Raw genomic sequence first — 11,529 nt, 5'->3', positions numbered from 1 at the left:
TCTGATTGTACGTTGACATAGTTAATATCTGTTGGTGCGTTGGCTCAGTTAATCTCTGATGGTACGTTGACATAGTTAACCTTTGATGGTGCGTTGACATTGTTAATCTCTGAAGGTGCGTTGATATATTTAATCTCTGATGGTGCTTGTCAAAGTAAATCTCAGATAGTACGTTGACATAATTACTACCTGATAATGCGTGACAAAGCAAATCTCTGATAGTGCGTTGAGATAATTTATATCTGATGGTGCGTTGACTCAGTTAATCTCTGTTGGTGCGTTGACATAGTTAACCTTTGATTGTGCGTTGACATTGTTAATTTCTGAAGGTGCGTTGATATATTTAATCTCTGATGGTGCTCGTCAAAGTAAATCTCAGATAGTGCGTTGACATAGTTAATTTCAGATAGTGCATTGGCAAAGTGTCTTTCTGATGGTGTGCTGACACAGCAAATCTCTGATAGTGCGTTGACATAGTTAATCTCTGATTTTGCGGTGAAATAGTTAATCTCTGATGCTGCGCTGACATTGTTAATCTCTGATTTTGCGTTCACATAGTTAATCTCTCATGCTGCGTAGACTTAGTTAATATCTGATGGTGCGTTGACATTGTTAATCTCTGAAGGTGCTTTGATATATTTAATCTCTGATGGTGCTTGACAAGGCAAATCTCTGATTGTACGTCGACATAGTTAATCTCTCATGGTGCGTTGATATAGTTAATCTCTGATGATGCTTGTCAAAGTAAATTTCAGATAATGCATTGACATAGTTAATCTCTGATGGTGCGTTGACATAGTTCATCTCAAATAGAGCTTTGGCATAGTTTCTTTCTGAAAAAGCAAATCTATGATGGTGCGTTAACATAGTTAATCTCTGATGGTGCTTTGATATAGTTAATCTCCTATAGTGCATTGCCATAGTTAATCTCTGATGGAGCGTTTACATAGCTAATCGCTGATGGTGCGTGACAAAGCAAATTTCTGATAGAGCGTTGACATAGTTAATCTCTGATGGTGCGTTGACTCAGTTAATATCTGATGGTGCGTGGAAATAGTAAATCTCTTATGGTGCGTTGACATAGTTAATCTCATATAGTGCATTAACACAGTTAAACTCTGATCGTGATTTGAAAAAGTTACTATCTGATGATGCGTGATCACGCAAATCTCGGATAGTGCGGTGAGATAATTAATCTCTGATGGTGCGTTGACTCAGTTTATCTCTGTTGGTGCATTGGCTCAGTTAATCTCTGATTGTGCGTTGACATAGCAAATCTCAGATGGTGCTTGACAAAGCAAATCTCTGATAGTGCGTTGACATAGTTAATCTCAGATAGTGTATTGAGATAGTCAATCTCTGATGGTGCGTTGACACGGTTCATCTCAGATGGTGCGTTAACTCAGTTAATCTTTGTTTCTGCGTTGGCTTTGATAATCTCTGATGGTGCGTTGACATAATTCATCTCTGATAGTGCGTTCACATAGTTGATCTCTGATGGTGCGTGACAAAGCAAATCTCTGATAGTGCGTTGACTCAGTTAATCTCTGTTGGTGCGTTGACATAGTTAATTAATCTCCGACGGTGCATTCACTCAGTTAAACTTTGATGGTGCGTTTACATAGTTAATCTCTGATGGTGCGTTGACATAGTTAATCTCTGATGATGCATTGACATAGTTAATCTCTGATGGTGCGTTGACATAATTAATCTCTGATGGTGCGTTGACATAGTTATCTCTGATGGTGCGTTGACATAGTTAATCTCCGACGGTGCGTTCACTGAGTTAAACTTTGATGGTGCGTTTACATAGTTAATCTCTGATGGTGCGTTGACATAGTTAATCTCTGATGATGCGTTGACATAGTTAATCTCTGATGGTGCATTGACATAGTTAATCTCTGATGGTGCGTTGACATAGTTAATCTCTGATGGTGCGTGACAAAGCAAATCTCTGATAGTGCGTTGACTCAGTTAATCTCTGTTGGTGCGTTGACATAGTTAATTAATCTCCGACGTGCGTTCACTCAGTTAAACTTTGATGGTGCGTTAACATAGTTAATCTCTGATGGTGCGCTGACATAGTTAATCTCTGATCAGTTACTATCTGATGATGCGTGATCAAGCAAATCTCAGATAGTGCGGTGAGATAATTAATCTCTGATGGTGCGTTGACTCAGTTTATCTATGTTGGTGCAATGGCTCAGTTAATCTCTGATTGTGCGTTGACATAGTTAATCTCTGATGATGCGTTGACATTGTTAATCTCTGATGGTGTGCTGACATAGCAAATCTCAGATGGTGCTTGACAAAGCAAATCTCTGATAGTGCGTTGACATAGTTAATCTCAGATAGTGTATTGAGATAGTCAATCTCTGATGGTGCGTTGACACGGTTCATCTCAGATGGTGCGTTGACTCAGTTAATCTTTGTTTCTGCATTGGCTTTGATAATCTCTGATGGTGCGTTGACATAATTCATCTCTGATAGTGCGTTCACATAGTTGATCTCTGATGGTGCGTGACAAAGCAAATCTCTGATAGTGCGTTGACTCAGTTAATCTCTGTTGACGCGTTGACATAGTTTATTCATCTCCGACGGTGCATTCACTCAGTTAAACTTTGATGGTGCGTTGACATAGTTAATCTCTGATGGTGCGTTGACATAGTTAATCTCTGATCGTGCGTTGACATAGTAAATCTCCGACGGTGCGTTCACTAAGTTAAACTTTGATGGTGCGTTGATATAGTTAATCTCTGATGGTGCGTTGACATAGTTAATCTCTGATGGTGCGTTGTTATAGTTAATCTCTGATTGTACGTGACAAAACAAATCTCTGATAGTCCGTTGACATATTTAATCTCTGATGGCGAGTTGATATAGTTAAACTCATATAGTGCATTGACATAGTTTACCTCTGATGGTGCGTTGACTCAGTTAATCTCTGATGGTGCCTTGACTCAGTAAATCTCTGATGGAGCGTTGATATAGTTCATATCAGATAGAGCTTTGACATAGTTTATCTCTGATGTTGCTCAAAACAAATCTCTGATAGTGAGTTGACATATTTAATCTCAGACAGTGCATCGACATAGTTAATGTCTGATGGTGCATTTACACAGTTCATATTAGATAGAGCATTGACAAAGTTAATCTCTGATGATGTGTTGACATAGTTACTATCTGATGGTGCGTTGACATAGTTAACCTCTGATGGTGCGTTGACTCAGTTAATCTCTGATGATGCGTTTATAAAGTTAATGTCTCTAAGTGCGTTGACTCAGTTAACCTCTGATTGTACGTTGACAAAGTTAACCTTTGATGGTACGTTGACATTGTTAATCTCTGAAGGTGCGTTGATATATTTAATCTCTGATGATGCTAGTCAAAGTAAATCTCAGATAGTGTGTTGACATAATTACTACTTGATAATGCGTGACAAAGCAAATCTCGGATAGTGCGTTGAGATAATTTGTATCTGATGGTGCGTTGACTCAGTTAATCTCTGTTGGTGCGTTGACATAGTTAACCTTTGATTGTGCGTTGACATTGTTAATCTCTGAAGGTGCGTTGATATATTTAATCTCTGATGGTTCTCGTCAAAGTAAATCTCAGATAGTGCGTTGACATAGTTAATTTCAGATAGTGCATTGGCATAGTTTTTTTTATGATTGTGGGCTGACACAGCAAATCTCTGATAGTGCGTTGACATAGTTAATCTCTGATTTTGCGTTGACATAGTTAATCTCTCATGCTGCGTTGACATTGTTAATCTCTGGTTTTGCGTTGACATAGTTAATCTCTCATGCTGCGTAGACTTAGTTAATATCTGATGGTGCGTTGACATTGTTAATCTCTGATGATGCGTTGACCTAATTAATCTCTGATGGTGCGTTGACATAGTTAATCTCCGACGGTGCGTTCACTCAGTTAAACTTTGACGGAGCGTTGACATAGTTAATCTCTGATGGTGCGTTGACATATTTAATCTCTGATGGTGCGTTGACTAAGTTAATCTCTGATAGTGCGTTGACTCAGTTAATCTCTGATGGTGCGTTGAAATAGTAAATCTCTGATGGTGCGTTGACATAGTTAATATCTGATGGTGCGTTGACATAATTAATCTCTGATGGTGCGTTGACATATGTAATCTCTCATGCTGCGTTGACATTGTTAATCTCTGATTTTGCGTTGACATAGTTAATCTCTCATGCTGCGTAGACTTAGTTAATATCTGATGGTGCGTTGACATTGTTAGTCTCTGAAGGTGCTTTAATATATTTAATTTCTGATGGTGCTTGACAAGGCAAATCTCTGATTGTACGTCGACATAGTTAATCTCTCATGGTGCGTTGATATATTTAATCTCTGATGATGCTTGTCAAAGTAAATTTCAGATAATGCATTGACATAGTTAATCTCTGATGGTGCGTTGACATAGTTCATCTCAAATAGAGCTTTGGCATAGTTTCTTTCTGAAAAAGCAAATCTATGATTGTGCGTTAACATAGTTAATCTCTGACGGTGCTTTGATATAGTTAATCTCTGATTGAGCGTTTACATAGCTAATCGCTGATGGTGCGTTGACTCAGTTAATCTCTGATGGTGCGTTAACATAGTTAATCTCTGATTGTGCGCTGACATAGTTAATCTCTGATGGTGCGTTGTTATAGTTAATATCTGATGGTGCGTTGACTCAGTTCATATCTGATGGTGCGTTGACATAGTTCATATCTGATGGTGCGTTGACATTGTTCATCTCTGATTGTGTTTTGACATAGCAAATCTCTGATGGTGCGTGACAAAGCAAATCTCTGATGGTGCGTTGAGATAATTAATGTCTGTTGGTGCGTTGACTCAGTTAGTCTCTGATGGTGCGTTGACATAGTTAATCTTTGATGGTGCGTGACAAAGGAAATCTCTGATAGTGCGTTGAGATAATTAACTTCATGTGGTGCGTTGACCCAGTTAGCCTCTGATGGTGAGTTGACATAGTAAATCTCGGATGGTGCGTTTATATATTTAATCACTGATAGTGCGTTGACATAGTTAATCTCTGATGGTGCGTAGATATAGTTATACTCTGATGGTGCATTAACAAGGTTAATCTCTGATGGCAGGGTGATATAGTTAATTTCATATTGTGCATTGACATAATTATTCTCATATAGTCCATTGACATAGTTAATTTCTGACGGTGCGTTGACTCAGTTAATCTCTGATGGAGCGTTGATGTAGTTAATATCTGATGGTGCGTGGACATAGTTAATGTCTGAGGTTGCGCTGACTCAGATTTATATGACGGTTGCGTTGACTCAGTTAATCTCTGATGGAGCGTTGATGTAGTTAATATCTGATGGTGCGTGGACATAGTTAATGTCTGAGGTTGCGCTGACTCAGATTTATATGACGGTTGCGTTGACATAGTTTATCTCTGATGTTGCGTCACTACATACATACACTGGTGCATACATACACCACATACATACACTGATGCATACATACACCACATACATACAATGATGCATACATACACCACATACATACACTGATGCATACATACACAACATACATACACACAACACATAGATACACTGATGCATACATACCCTACGTTCCGTGTACAAACATACACTGATGCATACACACAACACATACTTACACTGATGCATACATACACCACGTTCTTACATTGATGCATACACACACCACATATATACAGTGATGCATACATATACAACGATCTTACATTGATGCATAGACACACCACATACATACATTGATGCATACACACACCACATACATACACTGATGCATACATACACCACATACATACACTGATGCATACATACACAACATACATACACTGATGCATACATACACAACATACATACACACAACACATAGATACACTGATGCATACATACACTACGTTCCGTGTACAAACATACACTGATGCATACACACAACACATACGTACACTGATGCATACATACACCACGTTCTTACATTGATGCATACACACACCACATACATACACTGATGCATACATACACCACATACATACATTGATGCATACACACACCACATACATACACTGATGCTTACGCACAACACATACACACACTGATGCATACATACACCACATACATACACTGATGCATACATACACCACATACATACACTGATGCATACATACACAACATACATACACTGATGCATACATACACAACATACATACACACAACACATAGATACACTGATGCATACATACACTACGTTCCGTGTACAAACATACACTGATGCATACACACAACACATACTTACACTGATGCATACATACACCACGTTCTTACATTGATGCATACACACACCACATACATACACTGATGCATACACACAACACATACATACACTGATGCATACATACACCACATACATACACTGATGCATACACACACCACATACATACACCATATACTTACATTGGAAACCCCAACACAACAAACGCACACAATAAACATATGCATGCATACACCATATACTTACATTGGAAACCCCAACACAACAAACGCACACAATAAACATATGCATGCATACACCACATACTTACATTGATGCATACATACACCAGAAACATACAGTGATGCATGCATACAGGACATACTTACATTGATGCATACATACACCAGAAACATACACTGGTGCATACATACAGCACAAACATACACCATATAATTACATTGGAAACCTCAACACAACATACACACACCACATACATACACTCATGCATACATACACCACATACATACACTGCTGCATACACACACAACATACATACACTGATGCATACATACACCACAAACATACACTGATGCACACATACACCCCCCACAAACACTGATGCATACATACACCAGATACACACACTGATGGATACATACACCACAAACATACACTGATGCATACATACACCACATACATACATTGATGCATACATACACCACATACATACACTGATGCACCCATACACCACATACATACACTGATGCATACATACACCACATACATACATTGATGCATACACACACCACATACATACACTGATGCATACATACACCACATACATACACTGATGCATACACACACCACATACATACATTGATGCATACACACACCACATACATACACTGATGCATACACACACCACATACATACACCATATACTTACATTGGAAACCCCAACACAACATACGCAAACAACAAACATACACTGATGCATGCATACACCACATACTTACATTGATGCATACATACACCAGAAACATACACTGGTGCATACATATACCACATACATACACCATATACTTACATTGGAAACCTCAACACAACATACACACACCACATACATACACTCATGCATACATACACCACATACATACACTGCTGCATACACACACCACATACATACACTGATGCATACATACACCACAAACATACATTGGTGCATACATACACCACATACATACACTGATGCATACATATACTGGTGCATACATACACCACATACATATACTGGTGCATACATACAGCACATACATATACTGGTGCATACATACACCACATACATATACTGGTGCATAAATACACTGATGCATACATACACTGATGCATACATACACCATATACATACACTGATGCATACATACACTGGTGCATACATACACTACATACATACACTGGTGCATACATACACCACATACATACACTGATGCATACATATACTGGTGCATACATACACCACATACATACACTGGTGCATATATACACCACAAACATACATTGATGCATACATAGACAACAAACATACACTGGTGCATACAAACACCACAAATATACACTGATGCATACATACACTGATGCATACATACACCACATACATACACTGATGCATACATACACTGGTGCATACATACACCACATACATACACTGATGCATACATACATCACATACATATACTGGTGCATACATACACTGGTGCATACATACACTGATGCATATATACACTGGTGCATACATACACCACATACATATACTGCTGCATACATACACTGATGCATACATAATTGATGCATAAATATACCACATACTTACATTGATGCATACATACACCACATACATACACTGGTGCATACATATACCACATACTTACAATTATGCATACATACACCAAATATATATACTGGTGCATACATACACCATATACATACACTGATGCATAACTATACCACATACTTACATTGATGCGTACATACACCACATACATACACTGGTGCATACATACACTGGTGCATACATACACTGGTGCATACATACACCACATACATACACTGCTGCATACATACACTGATGGATACATATACCACATACTTACATTGATGCATACATATACCACATACTTACATTGATGCATACATACACCAGAAACATACACTGGTGCATAAATACACCACAAACATACACTGGTGCATACACACACCATATATATACGCTGATGCATACACATACCACATACATACACTGGTGCATACATACACCACATACATATACTGCTGCATACATATACCACATACATATACTGGTGCATACATACACCACATACATATTCTGGTGCATACATACACTGATGTATACATACACTGGTGCATACATACGCCACAAACATACACTGATGCATACATACACTGTTGCATACATACACTGGTGCATACATACACCACATACATACACTGGTGCATACATACACCACATACATACACTGATGCATACATACACCACATACATACACTGGTGCATACATACACTGGTGCATACATACACCACATACATATACTGGTGCATACATACACCACAAACATACACTGGTGCATACATACACTGATGCATACATACACCACATACATACACTGATGCATACATATACCATATACTTACATTGATTCATACGTACACAACATACATACACTGGTGCATACTTTCACTGGTGCATACATATACTGGTGGATGCATACACTGGTGGATACATACACTGATGCATATATACACTGGTGCATACATACACCACATACATATACTGCTGCATACATACACTGATGCATACATACAATGATGCATACATACACTGGTGCATACATACACCATATACATACACTGATGCATACATACACTGGTGCATACATACACCACATACATACACTGGTGCATACATACACCACATACATACACTGATGCATACATACACCACATACATATACTGGTGCATACATACGCTGATGCATACATACACTGGTGCATACATACACCACATACATATACTGGTGCATACATACACTGGTGCATACATACACCACATAAATACACTGATGCATACATATACCACATACTTACATTGATGCATACATACACCACATACATACACTGGTGCATACATATACCACATACTTACAATTATGCATACATACACCAAACATATATTCTGGTGCATACATACACCACAAAGATACATTAATGCATACATACACAACATACATACACTGCTGCATACATACACTGATGGATACATATACCACATACTTACATTAATGCATACATACACCACAAACATACTCTGGTGCATAAATACACAACAAACATACACTGGTGCATACACACACCATATATATACACTGATGCATACACATACCACATGCATACACTGATGCATACATACACCACATACATACACTGATGCATACATACACCACATACATACACTGATGCATACATATACCACATACTTACACTAATGCATACATTGATTCATACGTGCACCACATACATACACTGGTGCATAAATACACCACAAACATACACTGGTGCCTACACATACCATATATATACACTGATGCATACACATACCACATGCATACACCGATGCATACATACACCACATACATACACTGATGCATACATACACCACATACATACACTTGTGCATACATATACCACATACTTACATTGATGCATACATACACCATATACATACACTGGTGCATACATACACCACAAACACATATTGATGCATTCATACACCACATACATACACTGGTGCATACATACACCACATACATACACTGGTGCATACATATATCACATACTTACACTAATGCATACATTGATTCATACGTGCACCACATACATACACTGGTGCATACATATACCACATACTTACATTGATGCATACATACACCATATACATACACTGGTGCATACATACACCACAAAGATACATTGATGCATACATACACCAGAAACATACATTGATGCATACATACACCTCAAACATACATTGATGCATACACACACCACATACATACACTGCTGCATACACACACCACATAAATACACTGATGCATACATATACCACATACTTACATTGATGCATGCATACACCACAAGCATACACTGGTGCATACATACACCACATACATACACTGGTGCATACATATACCACATACTTACATTGATGCATACATACACCATATACATACACTGGTGCATACATACACCACAAAGATACATTGATGCATACATACACCAGAAACATACATTGATGCATACATACACCTCAAACATACATTGATGCATACACACACCACATACATACACTGCTGCATACACACACCACACAAATACACTGATGCATACATATACCACATACTTACATTGATGCATGCATACACCACAAGCATACACTGGTGCATTCATACACCACATACATACACTGCTGCATACATACACCCCATACATACACTGGTGCATACATAGACCACATGCATACACTGATGCATACATACACCAGACACATACACTGGTGCATACATGTACAACATACTTACACTGATGCATACATTGATTCATACGTGCACCACATACATACACTGATGCACACATACACCACATACATACAGTGATGCATACATACACCAAATACATACACTGATGCATACAGACACCACATACTTACATTGATGCATACATTGATTCATACGTGCACCACATACATATACCACATACTTACATTGATGCATACATACACCACAAACATACACTGCTGCATACATATACCACATATGTACATTTATTCGTTGGTCGCTGCTGCGTTTGGATGAATCAGACAACTTGTAACACAATGATATGATACATAAATTATTATGACATGCAATCCCGTGCAAGTGACTGTTTCTACCTCAAACTTGGACAATACACACTCACACACACTCACACACCACACACAAACATACAATCACACACGCACACACACAAATGTGCCAATGCAGATATAACTAATGAAGGTGTTTCTTTTTCGCCATTTTACAATATCGCTGTATTGCCATTTAGCCATATCGCTATATTGCCGTGTCACGGGAGCATGTCACATTATTGCCATTTTTTGTAATAGCGTCTCAATATCGCTGTATCACCATATC

Source organism: Haliotis cracherodii, unplaced genomic scaffold, assembly GCF_022045235.1.
Source record: "Haliotis cracherodii isolate W230 unplaced genomic scaffold, xgHalCrac1.p SCAF_7, whole genome shotgun sequence".
Classification (NCBI taxonomy): domain Eukaryota; kingdom Metazoa; phylum Mollusca; class Gastropoda; order Lepetellida; family Haliotidae; genus Haliotis; species Haliotis cracherodii.
This window is presented reverse-complemented; position numbering follows the sequence as displayed.